General features: G+C 44.8%; 1 protein-coding gene across 1 annotated transcript in view; it reads right to left on the reverse strand.

Annotated features, from left to right (window-relative positions):
* Positions 1–12,484, reverse strand: part of gli3 (GLI family zinc finger 3) — a 90,975-nt gene extending 78,491 nt beyond the window's left edge. The window contains 1 exon segment of the mRNA XM_084565994.1: positions 12,060–12,484. The gene's annotated coding sequence lies outside the window, so the exon portion shown is untranslated.
* Between the last annotated feature and the right edge of the window lie 6,009 nt (positions 12,485–18,493).

The following is an 18,493-nucleotide window of genomic DNA, read 5'->3' on the forward strand; positions in this document are numbered from 1 at the left end:
ATGGGTAATGCAGGCAGGCTTTGTTGCCCGCGGTGGCCCAGTTATGCAGTATTAGTTTCCCCTGCTCCCACTTTATCCATTTTCTCCCCCTGCTGAAATGTAGCGCCTTTGTTTGATCAGACACTTTCCCTGATTCTTGAGAGGAAGAAAAAGATGCTTGTTCAGCCATTTACTGAAGGCCAAAGCAAACAAAGCAAAGCCAGTACTTCAGCAAAATATATTTTTTTTTTTAAAAAGTCCATAAGAAGAAATGAATATCATTCATTTCTATATGCAAAAGTTTTCTGTGTTCTTTCAAAGTTTTCCGCTTGGTTTGTATCTGAAGAATCACTTGAAATAATTGCTGCCAATTGCAGCTGCTACAGTACAGTCGAAGGTAAGTTTTCCATTCAAGTGGCCCCTGCTCATGGCAGATAACTAGAAAGCACAGGAGAATGGGATCTGTATCCTGTCAGCGGGCCTCTCAACGGCAGTGAAAACAGCTCTGTGTTTGTGGAGGCATTCTTCATACGAGGCTTTGGAAGGCGCCCCGCGCGATGCCACAACCAGAGCGCGACAACAACATCCTTCGCAGCGCTTTTTCACAGCAAAAGAGTACATGTTACACCGTGGGCCGCGTTGCTTGAGAGCACAGTTCCTGTGCGACGCGTGTGAACACGGCACAGGGGGAGGAGAGGAAATGCTTCGACTGCGCTCGAGAGTGTGTGAGCCTGGCGGTGTGGCGGCGTGCATAGGAGCCCATGCATCGGCTGCTCCGTGCGCCTTTCGGTATGCAAGCGCAATCAATGTGTGCGGAACATACATAAGAGAGGGGACCCGAGGGAGCGGAGGATGAGTGGAGGAAGAGAAATTCCTGACGAAAACCGTACACACATCTCTCTCTGCCTCCTCTTCCTCACACGTGCACTCAGGGAAGGATCAAGCAGATAGATGGTCCTGTGTAAATGTAGTGGCAGCAGGTATGGCTTTGACAGAAGGTCCTCCTCTTAGCCCAGGGGACTATACGATACACTCCTCTTATCCTGCGCGCCTTAGATAGAGGTATATAAAAAAGAGCTATTTGAGGTAACTGAGCATGATCCTGAGGCTGTACAGCTACAGGTTACAGAGTTATCGTGAGACTGCCCTGCCCGCTTGGGCTTGTCTCTTCAGTTTAGCTATCCTCCTTACTTATTTTGTGCATACTCCCTCCACTCCCTCCTCCTTTCCGTTTCTCCATCCTTTCCTTCATTCCACTGTGTCATTGGAATAAGTGTTGGAGCGGAATGAGTCAGTGCCGCTATGTGATTAATGACGGGCTCTGGCGTCTCCGGGGCCGAACACTAAAAACAGCCAGGGGGCAGCGCGATAATGCACAATAATAAAGCCAGCAGACAATCAGCCAGGCAAAGCAAGGCCTATTAGCTAGCCCCATCAGGACGGCTAAGTGAGAAATTAGCCCTTCCCAAGCTCCGCCACAATTCATCAAGTGCTGCCCCCGAACCCCCACCACCCCCCACCCCCAGCCCCCTCAAGAAGTCATAATGTTTACTTAAAGACTGGCCTCGATGCCCCAGCGGCGAGCTTTATTGGCTCTTATTAATTCCCATCTTGGCCCTCGCAGCCGTGCCATTTAAAGCGAATTAAAGGGGTGAGAATTGGATGAGATGAAGTTGTCTTGGTGTTTGGCGCTCGCATGATAAAGCCGTAAAGCTGGACCTAAACGGAGGGAGAGAAAAAAATGAGGAGGGAGGGCAAACAAATCGGGATGTAAAGGAATGCTGAATGAAGCTGTCCTGAAACGCGCCAGAGTCAGTCAAAGGAATGCAGGGAGAGAGGGAAGGCTGGAGAAAACGAAGAGCGTTGCTTTAATGCTAGACTTCCTGTGTGGATGGGAACAGATCCAAAAGGGTAGCACTGGGTCAAACATTCCTCGGATGCAGAAATGGATGATTTTTGTTGTTATCTGCGCATTCTCCTTATCTTCGATCAAAGAGCATGAAAACACCCTGAAAATAAGGCCGCTCTATCAGCCTTAACTCGACATGTCAGTGATGGACAGGAGAACGAAGGGGAGGGAGTGCACTCGCGCCGTGAGTACACGATGTGGCGGCTGAGCTGGCCTCGAACCAACAGGACGCTGACCCACATTAGCTTTGTCAAATTACAGATTTTTCAGAGTATATTTCCCAGTCAAGCAAACACGCCAATTTGTTGGTTCCAGTTGTCAAAACGTTTGCAGCTGTTTCATACTCGTACATGCAGTGAAGGAGAGACGCAGGGGAAAGGAATGGATGTGAAAATTCAAGAAACCGTTTCATTGGACGGGACTTTAGTACACGCCCCCTTGTTCAGGATGAGTCATCAACATTTTCAAATTGAAATAAAAAAGAACTGAGAAACTATAAAATGCCTTTGAGTACACTTCAAAACAACATTTTTGTCATTGTTGGGTCTTTACTTTATTAAAGCATAGACTGTATATAAATATGGACTACGTGTCGCCACTTCCTTGCATTGGCCAAACTGATGTTATTTTCTCGGGGATACGGGCAGCGTCATCTTGCGACTTTGGAGCCAGAGTCTGTGCAGTACGGTGCGAGAGTGGAGCCACACGGAGCCGCGACATCGATGCCCCGCCCACACTTCCTCCGGACTCATTCACGTTTTCGTTTAATTAATACTGCACTCTGCTCTACAGTCACCAGTTACAAGGAAATGTCGGATTATGCACTGTACTTGTTTTTAAAAAAATATTCTACAACTCTCACGGTCCCACGGGACCACTTTACGGAGTGGTTGGCATGGCAACTGGTAGTCGCCATTATGTCACATCCTGTTCCTGTAGCGTCAAATAACTAGCTGAAACGAAACTTATCCAAAGAATTGACACTTAAACGTTTGTCAACGTTATATTTACTACCCAAAATGACAGAAACCATCCTTGAAAAAAAAATATTTGGCGTGTATTTTAGTGTTTTAGTTTGACCCAAGTCCCATCCACTAACATGGAGGGGGTGGAGCTTATGACCTATACTGCAGCCAGACACCAGGGGGAGCTCTACTTGCTTTGGCTTCACTTTTGAGGAGCAGTTCCGATGTCCATCTTTATACAGTCTATGTATTAGATTAACAATTTAAAGAATCATGTTCTGCTCTGGACTACTAAAGTAATTAATTAATTTAAAAATTTCCCTAATTGTGATTATTTTACTAGCAGTTACTGTACATTTTCATCCTGGAGTTGTCTATGATGATGCATTGAACCACGCGTCGGTCTGTTAACAGAGTATCATCCAGAGTTAAGAGTCTCATCTACTGTGAGCCTGTGTTGCAGGATTGGCGGCAGGTGAGTGTTCTATAGAGTAGTATGGAGTATACCGCAGCGGAGGCGTGAGATCAAAGGCAGCTGAAGCTCACAGGGAGTCCCAGAGACTTCTAGCTCCCTGACGGCTCTCCCCACGGCAGCGCGGGGAGACAACTCTCTCCCTTCACTTTCATATCAGCCACAGAGCCCCCCCACCCCTCTGCACTGGATCGTAGGCTCCACACACGCGCACACACACACACACACACACAGATGCAGTCTCAGAGGATTTGGTAGTGCTGCCAAACCTGTATCCCACCTACAGCAACACTCCTACACATGGTTACACATACACACACACACACACATGCCGTTGCTCATCAGAAACCAGTGAATCAAAAACACACAGCTGAATATTGAGGAGTTCAGGGGAAGCTCACGCAACTCAAATACCAAGACAATATGACACCACACAGCGCTGGAATGAGATGCCATAAAAACTTCCCATAAACTCCGAAGAGCACAGTCACAAAATGGCCCCCTGAAAATCCCAAGCAAAAGGAGCTAGGAACAAGACTGTCATTAGACAGGCAGCCCCCTCAGGCCTGCCGACTTGACTGTGAGGAAGCCAAACATCTGGGTGTATTTACTTGTTTCAGCTGTTAGCAGCCCCACCTAAAATAAATCTGGGAGCTGTAACGCCATTGCTTAGGACAGCTCCTAAACAAACACGCTCAGCGCTCGCCGACTCGCTTCACTCGCTCACCTCCGCGCGTTCGAGCATCTCGACCAGAGCGGGGTCGGCAAAAACGCAGGCAAATAAATTCGCGAGGAGGAGGAGGAGGAGGAGGAGGAGGAGGCCTTAATTGGAGCGTTTGACGGGTGCCTGGGGTTAATTGGGAAGCATGGAGAGCAGCTGGCTCCACGGTGGAAGTTGAGACAGGGATAATAAGTTCACCCTTTGCAGGAGAGACAGTTAGTGATGAATCAGATCAGAGGAACAGTGTACTGTAATCATCCTCACATCTCCCCTCCTCCACCTTGCACTCCTGACAAGCAGAGACAACCTGGCTCCCAGCTACGCAATCTGGCACCTATCACACAGGACTGGCAGTCACAGCGAGGAGATCACCCAGCTATAGTTCGCACACACACACTCACACTAACCCAGCGTTCATTCAGCTAATCACTCACGCACACAATAATTCTTACCTCTAGGATACGGAACCCAGTTTATCAGTTCGCCGGTCGATGTATGTAAATCTCTCCAACAATGTGTGTACTAATGGCTTATTACCCTGCGTTAGCTGGTTTGCATTGATCTCTATGCCAGAGGGAGATGGGGAAACTAGAGCACTTCCCTGCTCATATGTACTAGGCAGGACTATAATCACATTGCAGCTTGTTTCAATAAAAGACAAACATTAACATAAACCATCTCAAACACACTAAAACCTTCACCCCCGCTCGGTCCGTGCAAGAAAAGGGGGAAAAAACTTTCCTGGATTACGGGGTAATCAGTGCCATATGGGGATGGGTCTGCATAACTTCGTGTCTCTCTCTAAAGTGCATAGATTGTGTTTGTCTCCACAGATTGCAACTTTCTAAATGACCAGATTTCTACATTTTTTTTTTTCCAGGGGAGAGACACTTTTGTCGACGTACAGTACATAAAGAGAAAGACTAATAGAGGTAAAGTGTTTAGGTATAACCCCCAAACTGAGTTCCTTCTGCTGGGAGGGTGGCTGAGGGAGCATTTGGAGGCTGAAGGAAGCCCAGGTAGAGTCATAGGCAGTAATGGGAGGAGACAGGGACTTAGGGCGCCACACAAAAGCCAGGCTTTATAAATAATTCCAAAAGCTAACAGGATCCCTTGTATGTGTGAATCTGTGAAATACATTCACACATGAATGCACACACCCAGAGACACACACACACACACAAACCCTGCCACCGGGGGGAATAGGTTATTTACACCGCTCCTCTGGGGCTGTTCTGAGGCTGACCTGCCCCGATTGGTAAATTTGGGGTGAATATCTCTCTTGCATAAATGATGCAAAAAAAAAAAAGAAAGAAAACAAGTCTTTAAAAAACTATTGAAAGTCTATTTTCGCACACACACATTTACACACACTCACTCACTCATAATGCAGGGCAGCAAAGCACACCGGAGACCTGTCTTGTAAATCTCTTTGTGAAAGCAGCTTTGGGGGGTAGACAGGGGCTTACATACTGAGCCCTGAGGTAGAGCTACAGACTCCACTCCCTCTAACCCCCCCATGGTCTTTCTCCCTCTCCCACACACATACTACTCGTGTTCTCTCTTCCTCATGTCCTCACTTTCCATCTACCCCACATTTCCTCCTCTTTTCTTGCCCTTCTTTCACCTTTTTAGTTGCTCCCTCCCTCCCACCATTCTTCCCTCTCCCCTCTCTCCTCCCCTCTTGTCCAACCCAGGCTCCAGAGCGCTGGTCCTTAGCCCCGCAGGCTCCCGTGGCGTTGCAGTGACTAATGTCCTGCCTTTGCTCAGACAATGAGTTTGAGACTGAGCCGGGAAAGTGTTGAGGAGGGAAAAAGACTCTAGCACCTTTGACAAATGGAGCCCTTCGCACTCCCGTGCCCACTGAGGGAGGCTTTACAATGTTGCGCTCCACGCTCCACGTCCTCCGAGGGACGGCTGCAACCCGCAAAGCCGCATCTGGGGGACTATAATGAATTCTTTGCGAAGTCTAACCTGGCTTTCTTCATGAATAAGATATATTTCCAAAGCATGTCGACCCCTCTTAATAAAAACACCAGTCTGGCAGGAATAGCCAAAGCCGTTTTAGGGCCCCATGTACACGTTAATATTTCTGTTTCTCTATAAATTTTCTCGGGCCCACTTCTTTCCAGGCCTGTCACTGCGATCTGCAAGGCCAGCCCCTACAGTCTCCCTGGAAGGTAGAGGAGCCATAATGACAAACTGTCATTTAAAACGGCTTGAGTCCTTCTCTTTCAAGGAACTCAAAATCTTGGATGCTCCCTCCTCTTCCCCACGCACCCTACCCCCATGCAACTCTGAAAGGAACTGGGCTTTGTCTGAGGAGCAAAGGAGAGAGGAACCCCCCCCCCCCCCCCCTCGACTCTCTACCTCCCCTCCTCAAACCCTGTTCCTCACTCCCTGCGGAGTATTGTTAAAACACAGCCCCCTCTCTTTCCACGGGCCCGGGCTCTTAAAACAGCGTGCTTTGCATGAGAAAAAACGATTAGTCTTCAAATGCCGCACTGTCAAAGGAGAGCTCTTTCAGGTTGGGGCAGAAATTTGCTCAGATAGTAGAGTTCCCCTTTTGTTTTTCCAAAATGACGCATTATTAGAGCCGGGGTCTGTTAGCATTCATTACTGAAAAGAACACACTAAAGGGGTTTATACGGGATACACGTCCCCCCTCCTTCTCCAACTTGCCCCAAGTCCACGGCAGAAGGAAACGAAGGGGCAGAGTGGGGGAAGAGGTACTCATCTAAACATGTTTGGAGAGCAAAGAGAATGTCCGCGCCTGCGCTTCTTTCAGGTATTAACCTTGGGATTTACATTTGACATTCACACAATAGATACCTCCTTGACCTCCACTCCGGGATGCAGCAAGACTCGGGGATAACTCCCAGTGAAAGACAACTACAAGCAGCATGGGATTGCAAACACATGGGGTTCGCATTGTGAGCATTACCGCATGACAACACATAGCTTAATTACTGGTGTGAGGGCGGGAGTTTGTTTACAAAATGCTCCGTTTTTTTTTCTTGTCTAAATAATTTTGGCAGCAAGAAAAAGGGAAAAAAAAAAAAAAGAAGTGGTGCCTTGGAGCAGCCTGGCGTCGCACATCAAGAAGCAGGGGTACGTGACAGATCATTGTTCACAGCAAGCGCCCAGTTCATCTGTCTCCCAATCACCTCCCCGGACAAGAAAGCGCAGACCCCCTCACGGATGCCACAACCGGCTCCCGTCAAAGACGACACAATGCCACATCTGCAATAACAGCCTCGGCCCCGGGAAACCCGTCTCCTCAGGCGCCCAACTTTACACGTGGCCCGCGAGCAAATGGGCCTCCGACCAAAGCACTTCGCCTCTTGCTGCTACACTTCACACCGCAGACTTAAAGACATTTTTACAGCGGCTACAGCAAACAGAGGAGGGGACGAGTGGCGGCCACATGCAGGCGCGACCTGTCCCGTTTCTCCTCGAGTGTGTGTGAGAAAAGAAAACGCGGTCGCCCGGCTGGCACACGCCGCATTCTCACACACGGACCTAAGTATTTCGCAGTAAAATTTACCGCAACCTACAACGGGCCTTATGTTGAGCTGTCAGAGCCGGCTTCGTCAACCGTAAATTCAAATCACTTGGGTCAATTTTACGTGACTTTTTTCTTTTTCTTCTTTTTTTTTTTAAATTTATTGCTGTCGCCTGTGCCTCACTCTGGGAGAGCGCTTGACCAGACTAATAAGTCAGGTCCAGTTTCCTAAACGCAAAAGCCATGGAAAAAAAAAAAAAAAAAAAAAAAAACTGTGCTCACTCATTCCACACTTGAGCCCTCACTTTTTTTCCCCTTTCCATTTCTTATTTGATGACAAAACTTGCTTCCGAGTGGGAGGGAAAAAAAGAGAGAGGAGAGATGAGACCAAATAAAAATACAAAAACCTGAATGAGAGACAGTGGAAGAGGAGGAAGAAGAAGGGTGTGAGTGAGCAGCAGAATCCATGCACGCATTTTTCTAGTGCGAGCGGATCGAGACCCTTGAATGTGAGTAATATACATATCTGAAATTACTGTTTGCTATCTCGAGCCTCTTAATCGCTGCGTTCCCCCGCCGTATACGCCTTATCCAAAGACATCACCCGCCTTGAAAGGTGCCTTTAGCAGGCTCCTTGAAGCAGGGAGTGAGGGTCCCGCTCTGGGACAATGATGGTTGAGGTGGAGGGGAGCCGGGGGAGCAGGAACACATAGCATATTAAATCTGCTGGCAAGGGCTGGCTCGTCCACGCAGAGAGCCAGAGAGTCAGATCTGAGGCATGCCCTGAAGGGATGGCTGGGCCTGGGGATTAGGAGGCCAAGGAGAAGCCCTCGCGCGCCCGAAGACCCCTTCTTGTCTCTGCTCGTACGCAAATGCATCAGGACGTTTTTGACGCTCCTCAGGTTTGCCATCTCAGCCCAAGTTTTCACAGCAGTCCTCCGTACACCACACACACACACACACACACACACACACACAGAGCCCTATTCCCCCCTCAATCACCACCTCTGTCTGACTTCTCCTCTTTCTTTCCCCACTGTGTCTGTTTCATTTGATGTCAACATATCAAAGTATCAAATCATCAAAGTGAGAGATTTCTTTTGGGGGCCATCTATTCAGCTACAATAGTTATATGCAAGAGGAGCAACAGCTAATAATGACACATGGGGAATTGCTCAAACTTTCACTGGCCAGACGGTTACTGCTAATAAACAAGTTACACCTCGAGGAAGAGGAGATGTAAGAAAAGTTAAAAACACACGTGTGAAAACCTGCAAGGTTACACAAAAAAAAAAACTAAATAAATAAACTGCCGTCATCATTATCTTAAGGACAATCAACTTCCCTCACATTACCCTCGTTTTAACAAAACATTTGCCACCTCTTTGAGTGCTTCGGGTCGCAGCATTAGCACAACAACACAGCTCATTAGGAGCCTCTTGCATACAGACCTGATAACAGGTATTCTTCCTGCGGGGCGTAAAAGGCCCGAGGACAGAAGCTGCCTTTAGCTGTGAATGTGAGGCCATTAAAAAGAGGAGAGAGCCATACCTCAAAAGCTAATAGCATGTCATCTCCCCGCATTAACATGACAGCCCCTATTCTGCCAGGTCACCGGGTCACAGGTGTCCCGGGCCAACGTCCCTTATGCATAATGTTAGTAAAAAAAGGAGCGCTTAAAAGTTGAGATAAAGCAGCACGCTGCTGCTTCTGCTGCTGCTGCTGCTGCTGCCTCTGCTGCTATCTGACGGACTGATTCCTGCAGAGGGGAGCGTTATCCGCCTGTTTCCTCGCGCGTGGAAGTTGGAGAGGCACAGAGCGGTGATGATACATCTTTTCTGGCTATAGAAAGCGAGTGGCTCTGAGTTGTGCATCTCATTCCAGCAGATTAGCATCTTAAACGCTGCTGCATTCATCTTCGCTGCTGCATTACAATGAGACAAAGTGCTTTTTGGGTAAAGGTGCACGATAGTGAAATTAGTATCCACCTTGGATATAACAATTAAAGACAAAAAATTTAAAGCAGCAACAAAAATATTCTAATATTTGTATAATTGGATATTCACTATTGGATATATAGATACATAATAATAATTACATATAAAATATCTGGAAAATAATAGACACCCCATATTGTGCAAAAATAGAAATGAAAGTAATTATTTATGCTTAAATTCTTCACATATTTCTACATATCAGCACTAAAATTCTGATTGATCACACACCTAATTTAACACTGCTGGAGATACCATATATTCTGTCAGCCCTTCCAATATAAAATGAGGTGCAACCTAATTGTAGCCTCCAGTTATGATACAGAGGCATCTATATGTTCTTTTAAATATTAGAAATATTAATTTAAAATGATTAATTAACAAGTCACAGGCCATGAAATTCAAACATACATAAGAAAAAAAAATTTACATCTTTGTTTAATCCCTGGAAATAAAATTAGGTTTAAAAATTATGCTCATGATGTCATTTCAAAATGTAAAATTAGGCCTATATTTGTGTGATTTAAGGCCTGGACTGTCAGTTTATTATTTCTACGTTAAGTGACAATGATTCAATTTCCATTTGTATGTCCTGAGTGTTATTTTGTTATTATAAATAAAAAAGGGGAAATATTAAATGACAGTTTATGTGGCAGTCTGTTTTTTTTATTTTTTATTTTTTATTTTATTGGACAAATGTAACCAAACCCTGCAAAAGCTCTGCTCAAAGCCAAAACCCACAGCTGAAGATGAATGATGGAACGGCCTCATAAAAGCAGCTAAAGGGAGATTTTTATCTGTGTGTGAACTTGCGCTGTTAAACATCTTATTTGGTGCGTTCTCTCGCTGCTCCGTCTCAAGGCGGCCAGCAGACCCCCGTTAATAATTTGCCATGTGTCAAAAACAGGGAAAAAAAAAAAAAAAAAAAAAAAAAGCAGGATTTGAGCTGCACCGCATGGCTGAGCGCCTCGGACCCTCGTCGTCCGCGTGAAACCCGAGAGCAGACAAGTAGATAAAATGTGGAACAGCTGGCGAGGACAGGAGGGAAAGTTTCAAACAAATATCTGCACATGTGGAGGCTCGGGGGCGCTCAAACGTTTTTCATGTCCCGGACCCCCAAAAAACACACACACACACAACTTCTGCTGCCTGATTTATTTTCACCCTCTGCACAGGCACACGTGAGTTTAATTTTCAAATGTAGTTTTTTTAAATAAACACTACTTTCTAATTGGAAAATTAACAGTGAAATCTAATAAAAGAACCCATACAGGAGGATCTATAGTATTTTTCGTTCTGCTCGGGACCCCATAAATACTGGCCTCATGGACCCCTGCAGGGCCACAGACCCCACTGTAATGGGCTTAAATTTCTCTGAGCACATGCCTTCAAACGCGCCATGATGTATCCTTAAGCATGTCTCTCTTTTCTTTCTTTTCCTTTTTTTTTTTTAAGTGGAGGACATAATTTCTAAATTTTCCAATGCAGATCAAATTGAAGAGCACGATTTCCTGCCTCTGACTGTTTTGCTGTCAGGTTCGCAGATGCTCACACTCACTTACTTCTACAGAAAATAGCAAAACCGAGGTTTAAATCGTCTCGGGCCGGGGAGGGGGGGACATTCTTTCATTTACAATTCAGAGCCAAAGATGAATCTATGGATGATTCTGCAACAGGAATATTTCTTAAAAATAAAATTAAAAAAAATGCTCTGAGGTTTTTTAAAACCTCCAACTTTTAAGCAAATCTCACAAAGCAAGTAATGCATGCATGTTTTAACTTACAAATTACAGGGTAAGACTGAATACGTGCAAATGTCAAAGGTCAAGTTGAGAGGCAGAAGCAGGTTGGGTTTGATCTGACAAGCTTATTTATCCTCTCACTGTCTCTGCAAGCAACACGATCAAGCGAATCAATAGCAGACATTGAAATATGATCACATATAAATATGCATGCCCCCCCACCCCGCACCGCCACCACCACACACACACACCACACCCCCACGTTTCTGGAGGTAAAGATCCCCCCCCCCAAAAAAGTTTGCAGAAGTTCATGAGAAGTTTGCGCTCGAAACTCTCAACGGAATTGGAGATGTTTTTCTATAACATATCAAGCATAACTATATATATTTAAGTTTATGCAACTTCACCCTAGTTTTAAAATGCACATCTGTCTGTCGGATACTTGTTAAGCGTGCCATCCGGGGTTTCTAACAACCTCCACTCGTTTCACAGAGAATAAATCACACCCACACCAAGTGTTTTTTGTTTTTTTTTCGGCTGTTTTGGGATCGCGTTCATCGCTGTTTGAAAAGCTCCTACGAGTCCTCCTGCGCGTAATCCACTTCACGTCTACATCTAAACTTGTAGTATGAAAAATCCACCGTTTTGAAATCCGAACCCTCTGCCCCTCCACAAACTCTAACCTGCCTTCCCAAACTTTAAAAGTAAAAGACCGCAACACTGTGAAAAGTCCACTGACTTGCGTTTTTTTTTTTTTTAAGAGATTACTTACTTTTTTCTGGATGATTCCACCTGTAATTCTTGGAAAAAAATAAAAGAATCTTCTCAGATAATTAAAAAAAAAAAATGAAAAAATAACTTCTTCTTCTCCTCCTCTTCCTAAGTTGCAGATGTGCCTCTGGAGTTGCCTGGGACTTTTTTTTTTCTTTTTTTTTTTTCTTTTACGCTGCAACTCCAACTCCAAAACGGCGCTGCCAGAGTTTTTCCTCTTGTGTGTCTTTCTCCTCCTTCTCACAGTTTGCTGTGCTCAACCACCGCCGGACTAACACCATCAGCCTGCCGATAATATCTGCCGATAGCAGACCGCAGATGTGCGTAAAAAACAACATAGGCGTCAGAGAAGCGCATGGAGAGTTGTTATTACATTTAGTGCGTTTTTTCGAGGAGAAGAGAGAGGGCGAAGTGTGGGACTCCAGCTGCTCCTTCCCTCGCTTGACTCCTCCCTTCGGGTTGCTCCCTCCTTTACTCACTGCCTCCCTCCTTTTTTTTTTTTTTCTTTTTTTTTTAAATCTTGTGTACCCCCATTCTTTTCTCTCCTTCTGTAAGAAAGCATCTTGGGAGACTTTGGGCTCGGATAGTTTATAGGGAAGAGAGTTTAGCTCAGATTTTAGCACAAATGGGAGTGGAAATTAGATCCATTTGGCATTTGAAGGTGACTTGTTAAATTAAACAACATTTTAGCTGAAATATTTTCCTGTTTCCAGCTTGGTTATGAGAGTTGGAATGAATCTGGATATACAATGGATCAGAGCAAGCACTTGAGTTTACAAAAGGCCTGTTTAAACTATATTAGTTCCTTATAACAGCTGCCAGTCACTTTTCTCAAAAGTTTATAGAACAGGAAACATGTGGTCCTGTGTATTTTGACATTAATTCCAATGTATAAAAAGTTACAGGTCAAAAGCTACATTGTGTAATTAAATTAAATGTTTTTTTAAAAAAACTTTTTATTATGCAGCAATTTGACTCAGGGCTAAAAAAGTCCCCGGGGGGTCAATCTTCAGAGTGGTACCTAATGCTAGTAGAGGGAAACCCTCCTGTAGGGTTGGGCGTGATCAATATACATAATCAATATACAGGGAAATGATGTGGTAAGAGAGGTCTTTAGGGTGCAGCTTCAATCAATGGAGAGGTGGGAGTTTGGGAGTGAAAATCACGCGTTAATCGCCGGATTTGAATGCGTGTGTGGCCGAGAGGTCAAGTCCATCAGGCCTGTTTATCCCGATCGCGGCGCACCATCCGGTCAGCCCCCGTGCCAAATGAAGAAGTCTTCCTTATTTGACATTTCCGCCTTTAAGTGCCGTTTTTGTAACCGCTTCCCCCGGCGATTATTATGCTGATACAGTCGGCATTGACTAATTGCTGCCCAACGATCAATCAGAGCCCTCTGTCACGACTGTCAGCATCTTTGTCATCATTAAAAATGTTTGATTCCGACTTTGTCACTGGGCGAAGACGGATTCTGGGTGACAGATTTGAGCACGTTGACAAAACCACAAACTATGATGAGTGTGTGAACAACTATTTTGAATATTCCAGTGGTTTGGAGGCAGATGTTGTCTCTGTTCACCAGTAAAACCACAGAAACTGGTTTGTTTTGTTTTGTTTTGCCTTTTCTTGTCAAAAAAGTCGATTGCATTTAACTTTTTTACATGCAGACAAAATAATCAAGGTTAAAAACATGAATACAGAAATGCTACGCGTGCCAGTAAAATGAAAAAGCTCGTATCCGTGCGGACGGGAAGTCGAGCCGAGAGAGGAGACAGTCAAAGGTGCTCTGTAAGACACGACTAATTCTCCTGTCAGTTTGTCAGGCAGTGCTCATCTGGCCTGGACTACACAGAGATAAAGTCCTTGTTATGAATCTCTCAAAGAGAATCCAAGGAACGTGGTAGTAGTTGGGGGGGAGGGAGGGTGGGGGTGCGAGGTGGGGGAGAACAAGAGGGTAAAGGAGGAGGGAGGAGGTGCACATGGGCATCAGTGGGGTTAGCGGCTCCCGAAAGTATTTCATCAAAGAGGGCCAGGATCCTGGGGATTGAGATTCTGCCTGGAGGCAAGTAACCAATGGTCTCCCAAGAACATATTCCAAAGTAGGACTCGCAGAGCCAAAGCACACATCAAAAGCACCTCTGTAGCCAAAGCGATTCTGGAGGAGAAAGAAAGGGGTTCAGGTCCCTTCTTGGCCCCCTTTAAGCCCCAGATCTCACCCCAATTAAGAAGGAACTACTGTTTGTTCCAGACCCTGAGATCCACAGGCAGGGAGGTGCACTCACTAAGGTAGACACACATGATAACCGCTCGTGCACACGTCTCGTCCGTGTGCACACGTTGTCACTTTCCCCCCTCGCAGCACAACCAAGAATGCGAAAGAAACGCCGCGCCGCGTTCAAGACCGACATCTGTGCCTCGTGCTTATTTTTCAAATAATGACCGACTGACAGAGCGTGTTTCCAGTTTCAGATGATCTCACTGAAGTAATATGTAGCTCTCAGCGTGTCCACGTATGTTACACGAGTAACAGTAAATCAATACTTGGCAGAATGTTGCGTAGGCATTTGGATTTTTGCCTTTAATTCTTCGCCGCTGGACAGATGTCACTGTGAAATGGATACAGCAGAATAAGCATATTATATCCACACAGATGTGACTGGTAGAAATGCACTGGCTGCGTGAAGCAGAGGGAGGAAAGAGGCTCCTGCTGTTGTTTGCTGCGGGAGGTTTTTTAAGATGAAGGAACATCCCAAGTGTCAGAAACACATATTGGTGGAAGAACTGGGGGATTTTACAAGAGCAAAAGTTGGAATATGATATAAAAACACCAACCAAGTAAAACCAACAAATAAAAGTATTTTATTCCACATCCTACAGAAGTTTTAGCACCTAAACGTACTTTACGTGTCAGAATCAGTGATAGATCTACTCTATGTTTGAGCAAAATAATAAGTGGCACGTCATCCTGCCAAAGTGGAGAAGGTGAGCAGGTTCACTTTCCATGAGTGTCTACACATAATCATAAAGTACGTGTAGGTTTTTAAATGCTGCTTAATGTACCTCTCGCATTTGAAATTTTCTGCAAAAATGTTTGACATTAGAATAAGTGCCTGTGATTTCTTAATCCACTCGGAAAAACAGACGTTTTAATAGGTCGGTCCACTAAAATTACAGCAACATGCAACATATCTTTATTTAGAAATACAATCCGTGCGCCAGAGGAATTGTTACTTCCTGCAGATCATTATGTGTGGGACGCACATGTTTCTTTGTTGACCTTACTATTTAACTGCATTGTGCTCTCCGTATCCCCCTGCCTCTCTCCCAGTGTTTCTCTTTCTTTCTCATGCAACCTACCTATTTATTTATTATTTAAGGAATAATCACAAAAGAAAAAGTAAGACTGTTCTCTGGTTAAAATTCAGGCGAGCTGTATCGAAGCGGAGACAGGTATCTCAAAATGTCGGCCTAAAAGAGCAAAATGTGTGCGAATGGCCAGATACCTCTAAGTGAAAAATGGATGGAGATGCCAAAATATTAGGTACGCCAGTGAAGACAAATGCATTCTATGATAGTCCTCCACTAAATTCCCCTTCACGACTGTTGCAGTGTTCAGCATGATCATTCTGGAGGATGCAGCTTGTGGTGCTGTTAAATGAACTGGATTGTGAAACGGGATTGTTCTACAGCCTAGCGCACTGACTAAAATGAGGTCAAAATAACACAAACGATTCAGCGGTAAACCGCACATGACGAACCGCAGCCTCTGGAAAGAAAACAAACTTGAAACAACAGCTCTCTCAGTTATTTTAACAAATGATGAATGCCATAACTTTAAAGGAGCTGAAATGTAATCCAGGACTGTCATGTTTGAATACATTTGTTTTCACTGGTGTACCTAATGAACTGGCAAGGGAGTGCTCAATATATCAAAGAGAGTGTGGGACGCATGCAGCGGTTTGTTGACCTTATATCTGAACTTCTGTGTGGTCAGTTTGGTCTTCACGTCCCTCTTTCTCTTTCTTTCTCGTACAGAAGCCACAAACAAAATTCCACTAAGCAAGGTTGTATTGGAGTGGCGACTAATATCGCAAAATGCAAAGTGCATGTGAATGGCTAAAAACCTAAATTAAGTTTAAATGAGTGTATATCTAAGTGGAAAACCCTTTAAAATGTAAATTAAATGCTAAATATTTTATTTGTACTCCATACGTTCAAGATATGATATGTTCAGTGCTTCCAAATCCTCCACTTTCAATAAGCTAAGAAACCCAGAACAGATTCATTTCTGTAGATATCGACCTGCTGGAGAATGTAAAAATATTTTAAGCAGCCACATTACCACATTAGGAGACACACAGAGGTCGCACAGTAGCTGCTTGTTGCCCTTTCAATCCTTGTTTTCCTTCACTGCGTCCACACTGTCACCGTTTAACAAAGTGTTTTTATTCAATAACAAGACAGTGAACGCCACAAATGACCAGAGAAGGCCGGGAGCCCTTCAGCCAGGAGCCTCTAATCTACTGTCAGGAGTTGATTTACCTTGATTGAGCTCAAAACGTCTCCCTCCTCCTCTCTCCATCTCTCTTCATGTCCTCTCTCTTCCCTGTTCCCCCCGCTACCTGCACACACTCCCACATTCAGAACACTCTCAAACACAGCACTCTCCTCTTCTCCTCCCAGCATCCCTCCTCCTCCCCCTCCTCCCCCCCATGCCGGAGGTATCGGGTGGCTTGAGTGGGCCATTAGTGTGAATGACTGATAAGACTCTTAGCTCCCCAATAATCAGAAGAAGAAAAAAAAAAAAAATACCCGGATATTTGCAGTTATTTTGAATCCGTCAGAAATAATAAACGCGAAACTATATCCACTTGGTTCTACTTAAGCAATTTCCCCGTGATAATATCCCGTGGGGATTTCATGTGGATTCCAAATGACGACATAATAAAACCACGACGCCTGCGCCCCCTTATCAGACTGGATTAAAAGGGAATAATGAAACAGAGAGGGTTTTGAGCCTTGTGTGGTATGAATATGATTATCTAATGGACTCCAATGGAAAGGCATGTTAATTCTGCTTTAACGCGAGACCTTTCCCAGACTATCTCCTGCCCCTGGCTCCTCCTAGGACCCCTCCTTCCTCCCCCACTTGGACCCGTTTCTCTGCCCCTTTCTCCTCTCCCTTTAAGTTTAAATAATCGTTCTGCTTTTCCCGCAAAAGTCATTATACCCGCCGTCTATCTGTGTATGAACGTGAGCATGGGAGAGTGATAAATCCCCCCTCGTCTTTCACACTCTTTTTTTTCCCCAGTCTGACTGGAGCGTGTTGGCCTCTTAACTTTCAAACAAAAGCGCTCAAGGCAATTTATCAATATTCGCAATTTTTTTTTTCTAGCATGGCGATCATTGTTGCTTGAAGAATGTGGGTCACTTTAATACAAAGTCAAATCAAACTTTTGCAGTTGAAGTCATGGTCTGATACCGGGATTAACGCGGCTTCTGTGTCTGAATACTTGAAAAACATCCCTGGTTATAAGCGCATCTATTTTATGTTATTCAGGATAGGTCATCATTTGCTAGAGTCAAATCAAGAATAATTATTTTAAAATGTACCACGAAATGAACTCCAGAAAATGTGGATTTTTTTTTTTTTTTTTTTACACTGATGATTTTCTTGTGTGGCATTCTCCACTTCAACATGTCTTTAAGTCTGTTACACCTTTGTCTTCAAGGGCAAACAATTACGCGTCCAACGGCAAATAAAGATTTAAGACGTGCAGGCTGGGCTGTCAAGACTCTGTTAAGATGTCAGGCACATATCAGTCGGGCATGTATTTTGCAATGGGTGCTGACTGATTAAACGCACTTCTTCTTTTGATCAACAAGTCCCTGGTCAGTTCAGGCCCAGAGTGGGGGGTCATCATTAGGCCCATTAGGACCACTAACCCTCCTTGAGCCACGTAGTCAAGTCCATTCTCATCTATCGAGATACGCTGCTGTATTGTGTATCTGCGCACACATCCTGAGAGCAGACTGTGCTCCCGCAGGACACAGTTAAAAAAAAAAGAAAAAAAAAAAGAGCATCAATATTTCATCAAACTACTCTCTCTTTCTGGTCCAGATCAAAGCCTCGACTCCCACAGTCCTACAGGTAGAGATGGCTCTTTTGTTTTTGCTCCTCAGGTAGAGCAGCAGTCAGACTCTGTTCGCTTTTGGAAATCTTGCAACGCTCAGCCCATCCATCTCGCGGCTCACCGCCACGCTTTTGGAAGAGGAGGTAAAAGGAAGCGTAGAGACTGTGAGGGTGAAAACATGTTCAGAGATGTCCAGAGATTGAACTTCTTGGCCTTGTAGAGCGAGATTATTTCCTGTTTTTACCCCCAGTTTGCCCATCGTGAGACTAATGGTGGAAACAAGGGTGTTGTAATTTGTCTT

Source organism: Chelon labrosus (genome assembly GCF_963514085.1).
Source record: "Chelon labrosus genome assembly, chromosome: 18".
NCBI classification, from domain to species: domain Eukaryota; kingdom Metazoa; phylum Chordata; class Actinopteri; order Mugiliformes; family Mugilidae; genus Chelon; species Chelon labrosus.